The sequence below is a fragment of the Somniosus microcephalus genome, chromosome 24, assembly GCF_052327205.1.
Source record: "Somniosus microcephalus isolate GS21.2 chromosome 24, FLI_Smic_1.0, whole genome shotgun sequence".
Taxonomy (NCBI): domain Eukaryota; kingdom Metazoa; phylum Chordata; class Chondrichthyes; order Squaliformes; family Somniosidae; genus Somniosus; species Somniosus microcephalus.
This window is the reverse complement of record NC_141010.1, coordinates 31,242,167-31,262,660: the sequence shown is the minus strand read 5'-3', so window position 1 is coordinate 31,262,660 and position 20,494 is coordinate 31,242,167. Positions and strand designations below refer to the sequence as shown.

General features: G+C 44.8%; 1 long non-coding RNA gene across 1 annotated transcript; it reads right to left on the bottom strand.

Moving 5' to 3' along the window:
- Positions 1 to 661: 661 nt before the first annotated feature.
- On the bottom strand, positions 662 to 20,245 carry LOC147101175 (uncharacterized). Its single transcript, XR_015073456.1, has 4 exons — positions 19,779 to 20,245; positions 10,188 to 10,245; positions 8,830 to 8,894; positions 662 to 915 (listed from the first exon to the last, which is right to left on the bottom strand). It is a non-coding gene; the product is annotated as an uncharacterized LOC147101175 (long non-coding RNA).
- Between the last annotated feature and the right edge of the window lie 249 nt (positions 20,246 to 20,494).

Genomic DNA, 20,494 nt, shown 5'->3' with positions numbered 1-20,494 from the left:
CAGGAGTTTCTCTTTAAATGAGAGCCACGTGAGCTATTTAAAAATCGTGGTGCTACTATATCAATGCTAGTCTTCCTAATCCAGCTGCTGGCATCTAACATTAACGTTATTAAATATATGGCGAACAATGTATTGTACCATTTTGTGATGGGACTTGTTATGCACAATTCTTCACATGGTAAGTTTCCAATCTCAGCCATTCTACGACAAGCAGGCAAAGAGCATTACTCACAGTAAGAGAGAGAAATAAATAAAGAGCAATGTCCTTAAACAGTGTTGTGCAATATTAGTAACATACATGCTAATATGTTTGGATGAAGTTCCTCTGCTATTCTAATAGAGGTTAATCTGTTTCATATGAGTATGTTAACAGAATACTAATAAAATTGCACAGGGTGATTCCAGCCCAGAAGTCAAATCAGGATGGTTTCAAGCACTTCTGAAGAGTTGGTTTGAGAGAGTTGTTGGCCAAGCCTGGTAAAAATGTGTGCTGCAGAGGGACTGATTAAGAGGAAGGAAAATACATTTTAAAATGTGTTGCGATAAGCCACCTAGACTTGTTCACAAGGGCTCATAGAGGGGTACGGAGATATATAACTCAGGATTACACAAAAATAGTTCCAGCAGCAGAGCCCAAAGTAATTACTTGAAAACAAAAGGGAGACAGCACGGTCTTAGGTTGACAAATAATGAATGATGTTGGAAAGATTTTATTGATTTGAGCTTTGCAGACTGGTATTTGATGTTCAACATGCTGAATGTAACAAAGTACTATTTTTCTTCCTAGTACTGTCCATTTAAAAATACTGTTTAAAAACAAGACTTTTCTCAGTTGGGGGGGAAGGGTCTTCATTATCTTGAAGTTGTGGTGCCTGATGGTTCAATTCTTCACCATTGTTGATTATAATCTGTGGACTGAAGCACAAAAAGCAGAGAAAGGGGCACGTTAGAAACATAATGGCATGTGTTCAACAAGCAAGCACTTTATGTGGAGGCCGACACTTTAATGGTTAACATACTTTATGAACCTTTTTTTTTTATTTTGTGGATATTGTTCCGAGTCTCTCCCAACCCTCTTGGTACAGATTCACTGCAAAAAGGCAATTCCATAGCAGGCCCTTGTCAACTACGGACTGAAATGTGCATTCTCATGCATGCCGTGAATGCAAATGAACCATTACCCTTTTGATATTTCTCACTGGAGATTGTGTAGGTTACCCACTTTGCTCCAGTTCACTCCAAAAGGCTGTCGCACTGCAATATTAAGACTAAAACTAACAGTCAAATTTATCTGCTAGTAAGGTAATTTCACAAAAGTAAAAGAATACAGCAAATAATCGGCAATATAATGAATGCTTCACCTACACACTATTTAAGGTTCTGGCAATAAACTGTCAAAATCTCAATGTCCTTTCCAGGATCTGTTAACTGAGTTCTTACCACCTTGGTTCGGAAAACAGTCAAACCAGGGAACCTGAGACACTGAGAAAACACTCGCCTCCTCCAATTATTCTTGGATTCCAAAGGCAGATTTGATCATACAAGATCAAAGAAGTTATTTTTTGCCAGGGTAATAAGCTTATCATTCAAGTAGATAAGATGTGAATAGCAATCATCCTGGTGGTTTTGTTTGCTCTTGACAGCAGACTTTCATATCAAACAACTTCCCTGCTCTCGTGGTTCCACTGACAATCTCTTGAGTGTTTGATATGGCTCCTTAACCTTGCAGTTATTAACATTTCAAAAACACGAGAGCTGTCATTAACTTGTAGATATACATGGCTGCATCAAGTACCCTCCATAAATGTAGGTATACATCGACCGTATTTGAGTATTGCATTTCCCTACAAAAGCTCTTAAAAGTGTAACAATTTGAAGTAGATTTTAAATTCACCAATTTCTGTCAGGCTGTGGTGATATAAAAAGAATTAACTTTTTAGATCTGTTGGAGGCATGATGGAGCTGTGCTACCTTCACAGGCTCCATGATTCATTGACTATAGATATCTGTTTGAACAAAACAGTGCAATAAAATATTGAAATAAATATCTAGCTGTCGGGATAGACTCAGTTTAAAAAAAAGTTATGGTTGCAGTCTCAAAGCAAGTGTGAGTAGATCAGTAGTACCTTTTGGAGTGGACGGGACGATGCTGTTGGCAGCCCACATAGCCTCTGGTGCATAATCCAATGGTAAAAGGGTAATTGTTAGTTCTGTGGAAGGCTGTCCCATTCACGACACGGAAGCGTGCAAGTTTCAGTTCATAGAAACAGGATCTGCATATGGAAACTGTCTTTTTGCTGTGAAATTAGGTTAAAAGTGTTGGGAGGGTGTCTGAAGTGAAGCGAGCACCTGAAAACTCATGGGACTACTGCCTTTTAATGTTAAAAAAAAATAGCGACTGAAGATAACAAGAAGCGTGAGTTGCTGGGTGAAGATGCTTTATGGTGGTATTGAACAATTATTAGTAACCATGACATGCCCACTTCCATTGTATTTATAAATTATTCATCAGGCATACCTTTCACCACATAGTGACTGCAGCTTCAGTTAGAGTGCAACTATAGTGATCCACGATCCCTTAGTGGCCTAAGTAAGAAGTTTAAAAACTCTCCCCTTAAAACATATTGCTGCCATTCAGTACTAATAAAACAGTTTTTGAACTAAATCTTTTAAAAATAAATGGCACAGCAAATAGTTCACTGATGTTGCTTCCGTGGTGATCTTTCACCCATGTATCTTCCACATCTGAATGTTTTGGTTATTTAGCACACACATCCCACATTTGACCAGAAGGATTTTTTTTTAAATATTTGCCCCCCCAATTTTCACTAAATCCTGTCCTGTCACTGAAGGCAAGGACTCCTTGCTGGGGTATAGTTCCATAGGCCTCAGGGACCCCCGTATCGATCCCAAATCCCACGTTCTACCCTACGTAAACTTGGTCATCCAAAGCTCTGCTGCCCGTGTCCTAACTCACACCAAGTCCCGTTCACCCATCACCCCTGTGCTCGCTGACCTACATTGGTTTCTGGATAAGCAATGCCTCGATTTCAAAATTCTCATCCTTCATGGCCTTGCCCTTCCCTATCTCTGTAATCTCCTCCAGCCCCATAACCCCCCAAGCTATCTGCGCTCCTCTAATTCTGGCCTCTTGAGCATCCCTGAATTTAATCGCTCAACCATTGGTGGCCGTGCCTTCAGCTGCCAAGTCCCTAAGCTCTGGAATTCCCTCTCTAACCTCTCCGCCTCTCTTTCCTCCTTTAAGACGCTCCTTAAAACCTACCTCTGACAAAGCTTTTGGTCATCTGCCCTAATTTCTTCTTATGTGGCTCAGTGTCAAATTTTGGTTGATAACGCTCCCTTGAAGCACCTTGGGACTTTTACTACGTTAAAGGGGCTATATAAATACAAGTTGTTGTTGAGTGTTATTTGTCTCTGGGGTTATCACACTGAGCAAGTGTAATGAAATCTGTTTGTCTTGATCCTGTATTCGTTTTGCACTCATGTATATTACCCTCCCCCACTGTGTATAGTTTCACTTCCTCTTTCCCGACTAACCTGGGAGGTTCCAGGTCTTGGCTCTTGGCTCCGCCCCTGACTTCTCTTACATAAAGATCCCAGGATCTGTATGACTCATTCCTGTGAACCAGTCGGCGTGTTGAGATGTTAGCTCTGATCTTAGTGATTAAAAGCCAACTTGTTTAAGTCTATAACTTCTAGTTTTGTGGTTATTGAAGGCCCATCAATTTTAATCACTAAAGAATACTAGGATGGATTGACTCCTAAAACCAGAGCGTCTGGACTTGGATCCACATTCTGCTGAAGCATCAAATCAATTTGGACACTGGCTCAAATGCTTCGAACTCTTTGCGGGGGCCTCATCCGCTAGCGAGGTAGATAAACTGAGTCTACTGACTACTCGCGTAAGTCATCGGATTTATTCGTTCATCCGGGACGCCACCTCTTACACGGAGGCCATCACTATCCTGAAGGCCCAATACCAGAGGCCAGTAAACGAAGTGTATGCCAGACATCTGCTGGCTACATGCAGGCAGCGACCAGAGGAATCAATGGACGATTTCTTACAGGGCCTAAAGGACCTGGTCCGGGACTGTAACTGCAAGGCCGTGACAGCCAACGTGTACTCTGATGAATTGGTCCGCGATTCCTTCATCACGGGCCTCAAATCGAATTATATCCGGCAGAGACTGCTGGAGAAGGCGGTCCTGGACTTAAAAAAGGCAGTGGCCACTGCGCGATCGCTGGACGTGGCCCAGAGAAACTCTGACTCTTATTCTTCCGGCCATGCGGCCCTCACCACCTCGTGCGCGCCGACGGGGCCGCCATCTTGGAATCAGCCATCTTCCCCATCCAGGTCTCAGACCAGCTCTACGCCGCCGGAGTCCCCACGCAGAAGTTCACCCAGGAGTCCTACTACAGCGGCAATGTCTCGAGGCCCGAAATGCTACTTCTGCAGCCAGGCCAAGCACCCCAGACAACGATGCCCAGCGAAGGACGCTACATGCTTCAAATGTAAGAAAAAGGGGCATTTTAGCAAAGTCTGCAGGGGGAATCTGATTTCCAACTCCGTCACCACCTCGTGCGTGCTGTGCGGGCCGCCATCTTGGGATCCGCCATCTTTTCCCGACTCCAACGGCCGCCCAGGGCCCAACAGTGGTTTCGATCACGGTGGATCAATCCAGGCCACACCCGTTGACAAAATCCATGATGGACATACAGGTAAACGGGAATTTAACGAAATGTTTAATTGACTGTGGGAGTACCGAGAGTTTTATCCACCCTAGCCTGGTACGGCGGCACTCATTAACGGTAACCCCTACACGGAGCAGAATTGCTATGGCTGCTAAGCCCCACACTTCGGACATTTTGGGCTACTGTGTGGTAACACTGACTGTAAAAGGCACGGACTACAAGGATTTTAAACTCCTTGTGATGCCAGAACTCTGTGTTAATGTAATCTTGGGCCTGGACTTCCAGTGCCACCACGAAAGTGTCACGCTAGCATATGGCGGGTCCCAGCCGCCACTCACAGTCTGTGGCCTATCAACCTTAAAAATCAGCCCGCCCTCTTTATTCGCTAATCTCGCTCCGAACTGTAGGCCCATAGCGACCAGAAGTAGACGGTACAGTCTGGAAGACAGACACTTTATCAAGGCGGAAGTGGACAGACTCCTGCGGGAAGGCATTATTGAATGCAGTACCAGCCCGTGGCGTGCCCAAGTAGTCATAGTTAAAAATAGCAAAAAGAAACGGATGGTAATTGACTACAGCCAGACTGTTAATATTTATACCCAGCTGGACGCCTACCCTTTACCCCGCATATCAGAAATGGTCAACCAGATTGCGCAATACCGAGTCTTTGCGACTATCGACCTCAAATCCGCGTATCACCAGCTCCCCATTAGGACCGCCCATACACCGCCTTCAAGGCGAACGGGCGCCTCTACCATTTTCTCAGAGTGCCCTTCGGGGTAACAAATGGGGTCTCGGTCTTCCAACGTGAGATGGACCGCATGGTTGACGAGAATAAACTACAAGCTACCTACCCCTATCTGGACAATGTCACTATCTGCGGGCACAACCAGCAAGACCACGATCTAAATCTTGCGAGATTTTTAAAAACTGCCCTAAAGCTGAATCTAACCTACAACGAAGACAAATGTGTCTTCAACACAACCCGTCTCTGTATCCTCGGCTGTGTGGTGGAAGATGGGGTAATTGGACCGGACCCTGACCGATTACGCTCCCTAAAGGAACTGCCCCTGCCACACAATCCCAAAGTTTTAAAAAGGTGCCTGGGATTTTTTTCGTATTATGCCCAATGGGTGCCCAATTACTCTGATAAGGCCCGACCCCTTATTAAATCGACATCCTTCCCACTATCAGCTGAAGCGCGGGAGGCTTTCACCAGTATTAAACAGGACATTGAAAGGGCTGCAGTGTGTGCAGTGGACGAATGCATTCCCTTTCAAGTCGAAAGCGATGCGTCAGACTTTGCCTTAGCTGCGACCCTCAATCAGGCTGGGAGACCTGTGGCCTTCTTCTCCCGAACCCTTCAGGGACCTGAAATCAGGCACTCTTCTGTCGAGAAGGAGGCACAGGCTATAGTGGAGGCAGTGCGGCACTGGAGACACTACCTAGCCGGCAAACGTTTCACCCTGCTCACCGACCAGCGGTCGGTGGCTTTCATGTTTAATAACAAACAAAGGGGGAAAATCAAGAATGACAAAATACTCAGGTGGAGGATTGAACTATCCACGTTCGACTATGATATTATGTACAGGCCGGGAGCCCTTAATGAACCCCCAGACGCCCTATCACGGGGAATGTGTGCCAGCATTCATACGGACAAATTACAGGGTCTCCACAACGACCTCTGTCACCCAGGGGTCACCCGACTATACCATTTTATAAAGTCCCGCAATCTGCCCCACTCCATCGAGGAGGTCAGGGCAATGGCCAGAGCCTGCCACATCTGTGCGGAATGCAAGCCTCGTTTCTACAGGCCTGACCGTGCACACCTTATCAAAGCCACACGGCCATTCAAGCGCCTAAGTCTGGACTTCAAGGGACCCCTTCCCTCTGCCGACCGTAACGTATACTTCCTCAATATCATTGATGAATATTCCCGCTTCCCCTTCGCCATTCCCTGCCCAGACATGACCAGTGCCACGGTCATCAAGTGTCTCTGTAATCTATTCTGCATGTTTGGCATGCCGAACTACATACACAGCGATAGGGGGACGTCATTCATGAGTGACGAGCTGCGCCAGTTCTTGCTCTCGAAGGGGATAGCCACTAGCAGAACCACTAGCTACAACCCCCGGGGTAATGGGCAAGTGGAAAGGGAGAATGCTACTGTTTGGAAGGCTGTCACGTTAGCCTTAAAGTCAAAAGGCCTTCCGACCTCCCGCTGGCAGGAAGTCCTCCCAGACGTGGTCCACTCCATAAGGTCTCTGTTATGTACTGCCACTAACGCTACCCCTCACGAAAAGATGTTCGTTTTCCCCCGGAAATCCACCTCGGGCATATCTCTACCCGCGTGGCTGACGTCTCCGGGGACAGTACTATTGCGGAAGCACGTGAGAGGCCATAAAACGGACCCCCTTGTGGAAAAGGTACAGCTCCTCCATGCAAACCCTCAGTATGCCTATATCGAATACTCTGACGGGCGAGAGGACACTGTTTCCATAAAAGACCTCGCTCCCTCGGGGAGCGGAGAGAACGATGGGAGACTACCTGATGAAGACCTACACTACAAAGAGACAGGACGCCCAGAGGTATCAATACCCAACTTTAACCTGGAGGACACTGCAGATAACCTGGAAGACACTGCGGAGGCCCGGACAGCGGAGGAACCAGAATCCACTCCCCTAGAGGCACCCCAACCGGCTTTGCGCCGATCACTGAGAACTGCAAAACCTCCTGATAGACTCACTTATACCAACTTTTAAGAAACATCACCCCGATGGACTAAATCTATAGAAGGGGTGAATGTAATGAAATCTGTTTGTCTTGATCCTGTATTCGTTTTGCACTCATGTATATTACCCTCCCCCACTGTGTATAGTTTCACTTCCTCTTTCCCGACTAACCTGGGAGGTTCCAGGTCTTGGCTCTTGGCTCTGCCCCTGACTTCTCTTACATAAAGATCCCAGGATCTGTATGAATCATTCCTGTGAACCAGTTGGCGTGTTGAGATGTTAGCTCTGATCTTAGTGATTAAAAGCCAACTTGTTTAAGTCTATAACTTCTAGTTTTATGGTTATTGAAGGCCCATCAGCAAGTTTTGTGGTTATTGAAGGCCCATCAGCAAGATTCTGCCCATACTCAACATACCTACTTCAGTAGGGGTTGCTATATGGTGATCAGGAGCAGGAATCATGTCCAATTTTCCCCTCGTTAATCCAGGAGTGCTACATCAATTGCACTTGCCCTAGCGCGGCCCTAGCTGCGATCAGCTAATTCTGCACCGACCAGGGATCAGATCTTGGTCTTCCTGGTCTTTATGACTCAGTTACTCACAGAAGAAGCGCATTGGACCATCTGAGGATCCATAAATTACTATGTCTGATTGTCCCAAATGAAAACCCAGAAAGTCTAGTGTTTTGTACCAGTCTAAACCATGTACATAGCATAGCTTTTAACATGCTTCAGAATTGTGGCATGGAGCCTGTGTTCTGAGTCCTTGCACTACTACCATACTAACACAGCCTTCAGATTAAATGTGTACCTGCAGAATGTACATTCCCATTAAGAAACACATTAATCTATAGATGATTGCTGCTTCTGTTATTTTGTTACGGGAGGGGAAAAAGGTAATCTGGCTACAGTATTTTAGAAATAAGTAATTAGAGGACATTCAATGGTATAGCAGTGCGCTACATCACAAACTGCCAGGGCATAAATGTGTGCCAGCCATTGCCCCTATAGCAAGTTACCAATCATGGCTGCGATGCACTGGCAATGGCTGGGTGTTTCCCCACAAGGAAGGGGGTGGGGGTAAATCATAGGAAACTTGTTACAAAGCAATGGAAGAGGTATTGGAACCAGCCATTCTACTGCAGAGGACGAATACCTTGAGCAGAGTGACCTAGAGAGATAAAAGAAAAATAACGCAATATCGGCTACGCAGAAAAATCTGGTTCACCATAAAATTTCTCTATAAACAGCTTGGATGCTAAATAAGTAATCTTTATTTACTTACTGTATTAAAATTTGGTTTGAATGCTCTTTTTTAAAAGGACCGTAGAGTTTAATACTGCATTTCCATGAGATATACAAAATCATAAATAAGAGAGCACTTACGGTGTATCTTCTAACGGGTTTGTAACTAGGGATTTGAGTTGTAGTTGAAATTTCAGTCTGCGGATCTTCCAAGAAAAGAGAAAACCTCATTAAATAATTTTGCATTCTCTTTACTGGTATCAGTGACACATTCAAAGTTTACCATTTCTTCTCCAGCCTGCTTCCTCCTTTCCTGAGAGCACTGACTCATACTTCAATGAGGTTACAAAGATACTGCAACGCGCCCTAAGTGGTCATTTTTGATGTATGGACACAAATAGGAAGTATTATCAGGCTATTCTACTTTGGGAGCATCACCCACTGATCATGACCTCATCTGATGCCCGCACACACACACACACTTTGCAGCAGGAACCACTGATTAGGAGCAGGAGTCGGAGCACTAGTTGATTGCCCCCTTCCATGGCACCGAGGCTCTAAGGTTCCATCTGTTGTCCTGGTTCAGTTCAGCCAAGTCAGCACAGACCTGATAGTGAACCTGAGGGCCTCCTCATCTGTATGGGTTAGTACTACATCGCATGTTTATTGGGGAAGCTGAAACTCACACTTAAGGTGTTTAGGAGGATATCATAGAGTGAGGCTGTTACCTTTGTACCTTGTTTACTATAAAAAAGTCACATTTGTTTGTAAATTTGGTCCAAATTTGACCTCCATTTTGTATAGTAAATCCAATGAACTCCCAACCTTTGAAGTGACTCAGAACCCATCTCAACCCTTGGTCTGACACCCGGACCAATTCAGAGATATATGGGGAAAGCAGCCACTAGGACTCGACACCTGAATCCCACACCAAGCATCCGCTACTCTCCTGACCACTCAAACATACACGTAAAACATGCTCAGTGAGAAACAGCGCCGCTGGGTTAGGGACTGGATAGAACGGGCAGAATGGCAACATAAAACTGAACCTAAAAAACCAGAGAGGGTTTTTTTTTAAACGATGAAACTAGGTTAAAGGTCAAGGCCCATAGTACAGAATTAGAAAGAAGACGTTAAGTCAAGAAGTAGCGAATAGGTTTTAATAGATTTTATTAGGTTTTAACAGTGCTTGGGTTTTAAAATGTCTACGTTCTAGGAGGAAGGAAAAATTGAGATATGTAAGGAATTCTACAGTTCTGTTGGAAAAGAATAAGTTAAAGTGGGAGCCGGTGTCATGAGTCTTGATTTTGACACTGAGGATGAAGATGGTGGGAGGGAGATGGTGTAGGATTGCAGTGTTGGAACTTAGGAGGAACAAGACAGGAGAGTTTCAAATAGCATTCACCATAGTAGAAGGTAACACAAAACCAGCAGAGCTAACATAAGGAAAAACTGACTTAGTTAAAGTACATACAACATATACTTCACTGTATTTGTACCTTTGCTGGTCTTTGGTTGATCTGAAGAGTTAGACTGCTTCCTTTTTATAAGTTCATCCTGAAACAGCAATAATGAAGTCAAGTTTTATGGCAATGGGACTATGAGAAGCTAAACATCTTGTCAAGATAAATTGGTGTACTTTTATGAACTCTAGATAATATGAGCCACAAATAAAAGGATGACAAAAACCCGTCTTGGAGAGTATAAGGTTTTCTTTGGTGAGATGCAAGGACACCTGTGGGTGTTATTGAAGACTTGATACTAATGCCTCATTATGCATGTTTAAATTTTTTTTTATGGGATGTGGGCATCGCTAGCAAGGACAGCATTTATTGCCCAACCCTAATTGCCCTTGAGAAGGTGGTGGTGAGCCGCCTTCTTGAACTGCTGTAGTCCATGTGGTGAAGGTACTCCCAGTGCTGTTAGGGAGGGAGTTCCAGGATTTTGACCCAGTGATGATGACGGAGCGGCGATATACTTCCAAGTCAGGATGGTGTTTGACTTGGAGGGAAACTTGGAAGTGGTGGTGTTCCCATGCGCCTGCTGCCCTTGTCCATTTAGGTGGAAGAGGTCGCGGGTTTGGGAGGTGCTGCCGAAGAAGCCTTGGCGAGTTGCTGCAGTGCATCTTGTAGATGGTACACACTGCAGTCACAGTGCACCGGTGGTGGAGGGAGTGAATGTTTAAGGTGGTGGATGGGGTGCCAATCAAAGGGGCTGCTTTGTCCTGGATGGTGTCGAGCTTCTTGAGTGTTGTTGCAGCTGCACTCATCCAGGCAAGTGGAGAGTATTCCATCACACTCCTGACTTGTGCCTTGCAGATGGTGGAAAGGCTTTGGGGAGTCAGGAGGTGAGACACTTGCTGCAGAATACCCAGCCTGTGACCTGCTCTTGTTGGTGCAGTTAGAACATGGGGGAGAGTCACTAGGCACACTTCTCAGAGGAGAATGCGCACAGGTAAACTGCCTGTTCCTGCATGCTCTAAAACAAAAAACTTTAGGTGCTCTTATATTGTGCTAAGGCTATTGTAGTGGTGGCTGCTTTTGACACGTGGGTCTTGCACAGCCGGCTGCAACCTGAACAATAGCTTGCTAAGATTCACTAAGGCCGGCAGTGGGCAGGTTTCTCAGCCGTCAGTTTTAACAAATGACTTTCAGTTGTAACTGGGTCTACGAGACCCAAGAAACATCGCCACTAGCATGACTCTCAGTGCAATATTTAAAAAAAAGCAACTTTTACCTAAACAGGTATTAAGATGTTCACAATGACAATAATCAACATACCATGATTGGGGTTCTCCCAATGGCTCAGCTGGTTAAGACAGTGAGTAGCTGAGCCATACGGATTGGGAAAATGCTAGGTTTGACCTGTGCTGAGTGAGAGTTGTGACGGGGTGGTGGTAGGGCAGCATCCCTGAGATTAAAAAGGTTAAAAAAAAAGTCAGCCAGGTTTCCCACTTCTGATCGCTAGCCAATGACCTTTATTGGAAGAAATAAGAAGATGCTGGAAACACACAGCAAGTTGGTCAGCACCTTCAATGAGATGAGATGTGAAGTAAGATTTAAAAATGAGCGTAACAGGGTACGTTTAGTAGAACGCAATTGCGGCAGCAAAATGTGTAAAGATTAAATGTACTAATTATTCTATGTTTAATTGCAGAAGTGACCATACCAGTTTAGAAAGATGAAACTTACAAAAAGAGACACTGACATAACCCTTTTCTGGAAAAACGAAACTTAGTAGTGGTCAAGAGAATGACTCGTTTCTCAGAAATCACATGACCTGATGACTCATTTCCAAGAAATCAGAGGGTCCACAGGCCCCTGCAGTGAAAAGTGAAACTTATGTTATAGGCTACCTTGTATAAGTTAGACACACCTAGTTAGTGATTAATGTATAGACTTTTAAATTAATTGGACCTCTGGAGTAGGAGGTCTCGGAAAATGTGTATAACTGTGTGAACCTCAAGAGGTTTGGTGGAGTTGGAGCCTTGTGTTGGGACGCAAGAGCCATATCTCCCCAGGCCTGAATAAGCCGTTTTGACTTCAATTATTGGGTCTGTCTTTCTTACAACAAGCCGGTGTCGTCGACCATGTATATCACTTGGTCCGCACTTTGGGGGCTTACATCAATTGGCGACGAGGATGGGATGCGCGTTCTGAACAAGACTCTCGGACAGCGATGACTTAAGACGGGTGAGTATGTTTTAATTACCACCTGTAAAATTAGGGGTTAATCGCTGGCGAGACGTTAAGTCAGAATCGACGTATAAAAGAACTATAAAAAGAAAGACACCTTTAATTGAAGGTGGTTAAAAAGTAAACCAGTTAGGGGCAGGTAGTTCCCTAAAAGCCATGAGGCGGCGAAACCTCCGTTAGGGACAGGTCGTTCCCTAAAAGCCGTGAGGCGGCGAAACCTCGGTTAGGGGCAGGGCGTTCCCTAAAAGCCGTGAGGCGGCGAAACCTCAGTTAGGGGCAGGGCGTTCCCTAAACAATTGAATGAATGGGTGCACCGTGGTGAGTGAATGAAATAAAACCCCTACAGTCACAGAGAGGTTAAAACTCAAAACCTCAGGACTAAAGGGTTGGTGTGTTTAACGAAACAGAATGATTGACAGGAAGTGAGCAATTAATCAGAGTAACGCTATAGGGGTGAGCAACGTAGTGTATAAACCTAATTCACCAATACCGTGAATTAAGCATTAAACATAGCAGTTAGTTATGACTAAGAGGGTGGAAGAAGAATCCTCAAGGGACCTGGATTCTATAACCCGACTCCTGGAAAATAAAAAAAAACAGTGCAGAGAGCCAAAGGCTTGGTGGGGAGGAGCTAAAGATAAAGAGGCAACAGATAATGTAAGGAATTGAAACAGAAGGGAGAGATAAAGAAGGAAAAAGATCTAATTTGCAGGCGAACCAATTTGAAACCCCAGCAAAAAAAAAAGAAACAAACAGGGATTTGGAAACTAGGGAAAGGTGTTGAGTCACAGATTTAAAAAGGAAGGAAAAGATAAACTTAAAGCTTTACCAACATGGAAGTTATTAGCATCTGTACCAAGACAAGTAAAACAAGAGATTTGCTGAGTGAAAGGAACCTTAGACATATGCTGGAATTACAGTTTGTATAAAAATGTGTGAGTGTGGATGTTTTCCTGATTAGGAATGTTTAAGAGGTTACAAATATTCCTTTGTCTGAAAATCTGTCCGTTAAGAAAAATAAATGTCTGCTGTGTGTTGTAGCTCCACCCACTTCTCTGTGTTAAAGAAAAAGCATTTAACCCTTTTGTCTTGTCTTGGATTTTGGAAGTTTAAGAATGTGCAAATAAGATTGCGCCCTCAGAAGGAAAAAAAACCTATTACAATTTGAGTTAAGCTGAAGTGTAAAAACTGAGAAGAGCAACAAAAAGTTTGTTTAACGAGAGATTAAGTTTCAGTCTAAGATCTAACCTTGGAGTTATGAGGTAAATTAACCTATTAAAACCAGACTTTCATTGTGGCCACAGTGAAATTCTGGTTGATGTAAATTGGTGTAGTCCGAATTGAATAAGATAATTCCACTCCGCAAGAATATCCGATAGTGGCAGGTCCCTCTACAATGTTTAATTGACTATGGTACTGGGAGCCGTATAGAAGGCGGGACTAGAGTTAAACCTTAGAAAGGTATAGGTAGGGAAGGATGAAGTAGTCTACCTAGGATACATAGTGACACAATGGAAGAGACAAATGCCCAAAAACAGATGGGAGGGGCATTAGGACTGGCTGCGTGCTTTGATTGCTCGCAAGCTTCTAGGAATGGCAGCAGGAAGGGACCGCGCCAGAGAGGGGAGGGGGATCCGAGGATGTTTGTTGACGCATTGGTAGGGGGCCGACAGTGCAAAATGTTAATAGACACAGGAGCCACAATCTCATTGACAGACTTACCCTTGCCCCGAACAAAACTTTCAGTTAGTATAGCAGGAATCGGTGGACGAAGAATCAGGACTTATAAGAGCGAAACAGTCTTACTAGAAATTGGATGTATAATAGTACCTACACAGTTGTGGGTATGCGACAATACTGAAGGAACAATCCTAGGGATAGATATACTGCGAGAAGTAGGAGCTTTAGTCGACCCTAAAGCGAATGAAGTGTACTGGCCCCCAGATTATAAGTTAAACAAACAGACAGGCCCGGGAAACAAAGTAGAAATGGCCCAGCCTATACAGGATTTGATCAAAGGGGGGTAGCCAAAGGAAAAAGTGTAAACCTATATAGATAGTCGGAATGCCTTTGGGGTGGTGTCTGATTACATGATAGCGGGAGTAGGCAGGGATATATGACACCAGGAGGAGGACTCGTAAGAGACAAGAATATAATCAAGGAATGAGTAGGAACCTCTCTCCTACCCAAAGAGTGCATAATAATAAATTAAAGCACACAAGAGGATGGGCAGCTAAACGAGCAATTGAGAGAGGGAATCTGACCAATGAAGCCCAAATGTTCATGTTGAATCAAAGTGTGAAACCACAACTGTCTTTCAGTCAGGGATGTTTGTTGGGTTGCGTGAAGTGACGCAATAATGTTTAGCTCCACCTTCAAAAGCCTGCGAAGGAGTTAACCCTTTCCACTGACAGCTGTTTGAGTTCACCAAGCAACATCTTCAGTATTACTGAATAGAATTTAAAGATATTGGACATTATTAAATTTAAGTTTCTTAATGTTAAGCTGATATTTCCCCACAGTGATAGAAGGAAAATTAAGATTTGATAAATGGAAGTTATCTTATAAACTAATTGCAGCACCGTCTCAAATGGCCAGGAGACTGCTTGGGAGGCTGTCCAGTTACCCAAAGATAAATCTGGACAGATAGTTAGAGACATGAGGCCAAAGACCAACAGATTATACGGGATCGAGAACAGGATACACGGGACGACCAGAAGGAGGTCTTAGCAATAGATAGCAAAGTGATAGCAGAAATAATACCAGCCAAACCAGGGCTAGCACCCAGATGGTCAGGACCTTATGAAGTATTAATGAATAGTGACACATGTGCTCATGTAGATGGGTCTGGAACGGGTAAAGGAAGGTGGAAACACTGGACTCAGTTAAAAATATATAAGAAAGACAATGAGTAAACCAGAGATGGTGCCCTTTTTGACAGAGTGAGGAGTATACTAGAAGATATAAAGAATGGGAAGGGGAGTTACTACATATATCAATGATAGGGCTGTGTATGATGATAATAGGCTCTGTATGATGATATTATATGCCATAGTTTGCATCTTCAGGTATGTCTGGAGACAGAGCCACAGAACAAGAAATGAACCCGATGTACAGCATTTTGAACTGATAAAATGGATAAGAGCAGAATAATTCTAACTGGCTGGTGACGACCAGCCCCTTTTTGTAATTATAGGAACATTGGACGTCCGGAATGAGATGGAGCGTCCTCGCCTTGATCCTAGGGATGAACATAAGTATTGCCATTGTCGAGGGGGATTAGTAATAAGGAGAACACAGGATGAGGTGTATTTTAGTGTGGCACATAGAGTTACTAAGCTTGCCATTAATATGAGTACTTTTGAGATACAAAACAAACATGGAACTCCCTGTGGGTAAAACAATTAGAGGATCCACAGAAAAAAAAAATCTATCTTACAAAGATGTAAGAAACAGGGAGTATTGGAAACGACCGGAGCAGGTTATGCGGCCGGGCTAGCAACAGTTAATAGCTTGGACAGCAATTGACACTAGCAGGGAAAACAAACAATAATGCAATTGTCGGGGGTAGAAGAGATAGTAGCCCCCCATGCAGAAACAATCAATACAATTATTGATAGACTTAATAATGCTTCTCGCCAAACCGATAAGGAACTAATATGTGCCACGTAGGGCTCATGGCTATTGTCGAATGCTCAGCATAACATGAGGCAAATAAATAATGAACAGATCCCTGATTGGATTACTAATAAGGATCTGGAACCTTGGATTGACACAAATAAAAGCCTATGTAAGGAATGTAAAATGGGACAAGTATACTGGGCAGGCGATTGTCTGACCCCATGGACTAAGATGATTGGCTTTGTACTGGCCATCCCACAATTCCCAGAAGAGGGACAACCCCGATACGATGTGATTAATATAGGAGAAGTACAAAGGGAAGGTGGGTTAAATATCATGATGTCCCTACCAAGGCGCTTTGGGAAAGGGATGAAGATAATAAACAGAAGAATGAAACCTAAAGGGGGGTGGTAGTAGACGGGTGCCACCACAAGGGAAGGACATGGGTGTGCACACACCCCCCCACCGAGGGAGACACATCCGAGTGCGGAGTTGCGAAAATTACCAATTGCACCCTCGAGGTACACCCAAGGGGATACACTGGACCTGGGTAGCACCAAGGAACAATGGGACATGTTGTGTCACCACAATTGAACAGAAATATGAATATCAAGATATGGCTTGTACCATTCCCCAACCAAACCGTTGTTTTGGTCTAAAGATACCTATACAGATAGGAAAACCTGGTCATTTGATAATATGGGACTTACTAAAAAGGGTTGAAACTTATGTCATACCAGAGCCCAAGGCAATTCCTAAGTTAGAGGAAGCTTGGCAGAAGTTACGGCAGGAAACGAAGGAAATTTTAAAGTATTATCATAAAATAGAAGAAGGCTTAAAGAAACAACAAAAAGACATTAGTACAACATTAGAGGAAACTCACCCACTTCCTCATATTTTGATAATTGGGGACCAGGATGGTCGGGGACTTTGGGTGCCTCAGTGATACAAGGCATAATGATATTCCTCCTGATTGTTATTCTGATATATTGTGTATTTTTATTTCTCCAGTGCCTCTGTACCAGAATGAGTAAGGCCGAAATTGGTGCGGTGAAAGAAGTCGAGCCTGAGGAGGGGCAGGTAGCGATGTTAAGAATGGACAACTCATGGACAACTCCCCCGCCTCTCCAAGGCAAATGGTGTAAGACGCGATGGGAAGCCCTGAAATTATATGGGATTAATTGGGCATGGTAATTAAAGACCGGGCCGGCCAACCGTAAGATGGAGGTGGCAGGAGGGTGGCAGAAGGAGGGTGGTGAATGAGGATTGGTGTGTGATGACAGTCTCGAATTGGCACGTCACACACCCCACGTGGGAATGAGGGACAGGCTTGAGCAGAAAGCCTCAACCATTAGTGCAGGGTCTAAGGGGCCCCGGGAATGGTTACACCAGAAGGAGTGCATAAAGGAAAGACCACCCTAAAGGAAAGACCACCGTAACGGAAAGACCACCATACCACAGGGGGGGAAGTCGGCCTCCAAATTGATAGGATATATACATGTATAACCTAGACTGGCAGAAGGCCAGGGAGTGCACGCTTTGGCAGACACCAGGCAGTGGAAATACATGTTGACCTGTTTTGGAATAATTGTCCAAAAGGTCAAAAGGAGGGACTGAAGTAAGATTTAAAAATGAGCGTAACAGGGCACGTTTAGTAAAACGCAATTGCGGCAGCAAAATGTGTAAAGATGAAATATACTAATTATTCTATGTTTAATTGCAGAAATGACCATACCAGTTTAGAGAGATGAAACTTACAAAAAGAGACACTGACATAACCCTTTTCTGGAAAAACGAAACTTAGTAGTCGTCAAGAGAGAGAGGGTCTCGTTTCTCAGAAATCACATGACTTGATGACTAATTTCCAAGAAATCAGAGGGTCCACAGGCCCCTGCAGTGAAAAGTGAAACTTATGTTATAGGCTACCTTGTATAAGTTAGACACACCTAGTTAGTGATTAATGTATAGACTTTTAAATCGATTGGACCTCTGGAGTAGGAGGTCTCGGAAAATGTGTATAACTGTGTGAACCTCAAGAGGTTCGGTGGAGTTGGAGCCTTGTGTTGGGACGCAAGAGCCATATCTCCCCAGGCCTGAATAAACCGTTTTGACTTCCAATTATTGGGTCTGTCTTTCTTACAACAAGCCGGTGTCGTCGACCATGTATATCACTTGGTCCGCACTTTGGGGGCTTACATCAAGATGGTTCCACAGAATTACAGAGGATAAACAGCACAGAAACAGGCCATTCAGCCCAACTGGTCCATGCCAGTGTTTATGCACCACATGATGTTTTAGGTGTTGGTCAGTTCTTTGGTCAGAACTAATAACATAGAAGATAGGAGCAGGAGTAGGCCATTCGGCCCCTCGAGCCTGCTCCACCATTCAATGAGATCATGGCTGATCATCCAAACTCAGTACCCTGTCCCTGCCTTCTCCCCATATCCCTTGATCCCTTTAGCCTTAAGAAATATATCTAACTCCTTCTTGAATATATTTAATGAACTGATGTTCAATGATTTAATGAATAACGAAGCAAGTCCCTTTACTTTAACTCACCATCTGTCCCACGTTGATGGGCCAGCTGTGTATTTCCAGTATTTGAACTTAAAAAAAAAAAATCTTGATTGCTGCTGGAAGCTGGTGTGTTGTGGACATTGGGTTAGGACAGAATCTGGCTGAGTTTTAATGGTGTAGAATAACCTGCTGACATGCGCTGTCCAGGCTCACACCTGTTGAGGTATTGGAGGACGACCTTGCAACCATAGACAGCAATGAATTTAGGAATGAAAGACTGGATCACGAATGTGTTTATATAAACACCTGTAGCGGTTCGTGTAGATCGCCACTAAATAAGAGAGTTTGACTTCGACGAAGTATAAATAAGTTGTTTATTTACAGGAACAGGCTAATTACAGCAGGTAAGATGGCTGACTAGGAGCACCGTGGTGTAGGTCTTGTCCCAGCGGGGACTCCACGAGGACTGAGTTCGCAGTCCTGTGGGGAGCGTGATGACGTCATCACGCTCGCGTGCGCTTAGCCGGTCACGTGACCTGCGCCGTTGCGTCGGAGCTTCTTCCCGGTATGGAGGCTGGCCGTTGAGACCGAGGTCGCAAGGCCGGGCTGTGCCGGTGCTTGCCGCGGGAGCGGAGGATCACTTCGCTCCCGCCGGCTGGCCGATGCGCCCGAAGATGCTAGGCCGGGCTGTGCTGGCAGCCGTCCTGGAAGGTCGAGTCGGGCCGGCGGCCGCCGCACGCACGTCACGTCGTACGTGATGTGACATCAACACGTTAGGGTGCCTCTTAAAGGGGCAACGGCCCCAACAGGTAAGTTAAAAGGGCAACGGCCCCAAAAGGTAAGTTAAACATACAGTAAGGTAAGTTAAAGGGAATTATGTGTCTCAATGTAAGGGACAACCAGTGGTACCGCCACACATCACCGTTTTACAGACTCGCCAAGACAATCAGGTGGACGTAAAAGATCCCATGGCCACTATTTCGAAGAAGAGCAGGGGCGTTATCACCGGTATCCTGGCCAATATTTATCCCTCAATCAACATCACTAAAAAAAACAAATTATCTAGTTGCTGTTTGTGGAAGCAAATTGGCTGCCACGTTTTCCTACATTACAACCGTGACTACCCTTCAAAAAGTACTTCATTGGGTGTAAAGCGCTTTGGGACGTCCGGTGGTCGTGAAAGGCGCTATATAAATGCAAGTCTTCTTTATGACACTAGTAGCCCCTTGCAATTAGCAGGTTGGTAAAGATCCATACCTGGCACGCCTTGACTTTTTTCTCCAGGATCCACTGCCTGCGCCGTGCTTCCCAATGTTGTGCAGAAGACATTCTCGCCCGTGTCAAAAGTTACTAAGTGACTGAACTTTATATATTCACTGTATCTGAAAGCGTAACGCGTGCAGAAAGGCAGCGACGCAAACAGATAAAGCCGGAGCCAGCCCAGAGCAGGACGCTCAGTGCAGAGTAACGCCGCTTGATTGACAGCTTCCAGAGTCCCTGCCCGGGACTGCTTGCACATTCCAACCGTTGCTCAGCAACAGGACGCTAAAAGTTGCGGTTGGACGCGGTTTGCAGTCTGTCTTCAGTTGCTTTTCTGCAACAAAGACAGTTGCTTTCGACGCAAACTTCAAGTTTTATGTTGTAACGCTGCCGTCTGAAGCACAGTTTAAGCTGACGCCGCGGTATATTTTAAACCGTGATTTGACTTCCCTCCGCCCCTTTGGCAGAGTGTCTCTGCCTGGGTGCAGCCTGGAGCACAGCGCGGGGCTGCAGCTGAAATGCGGAATGTGCTCATATCTGTCCATTCTTGCATTGCCTAGACAGCGGCCCACACATTCACCCACACTGTTCCCTTTGCGTTAAGGATTGCGTCCAAAGGAGACCGGCTTCAGGTGAGTAAGGCTGCACTGACTCGCAGGAATACAGATGGTGGCGTCGATAAGGAGGAGGAGCCTGAGAGCCACATATGGAGC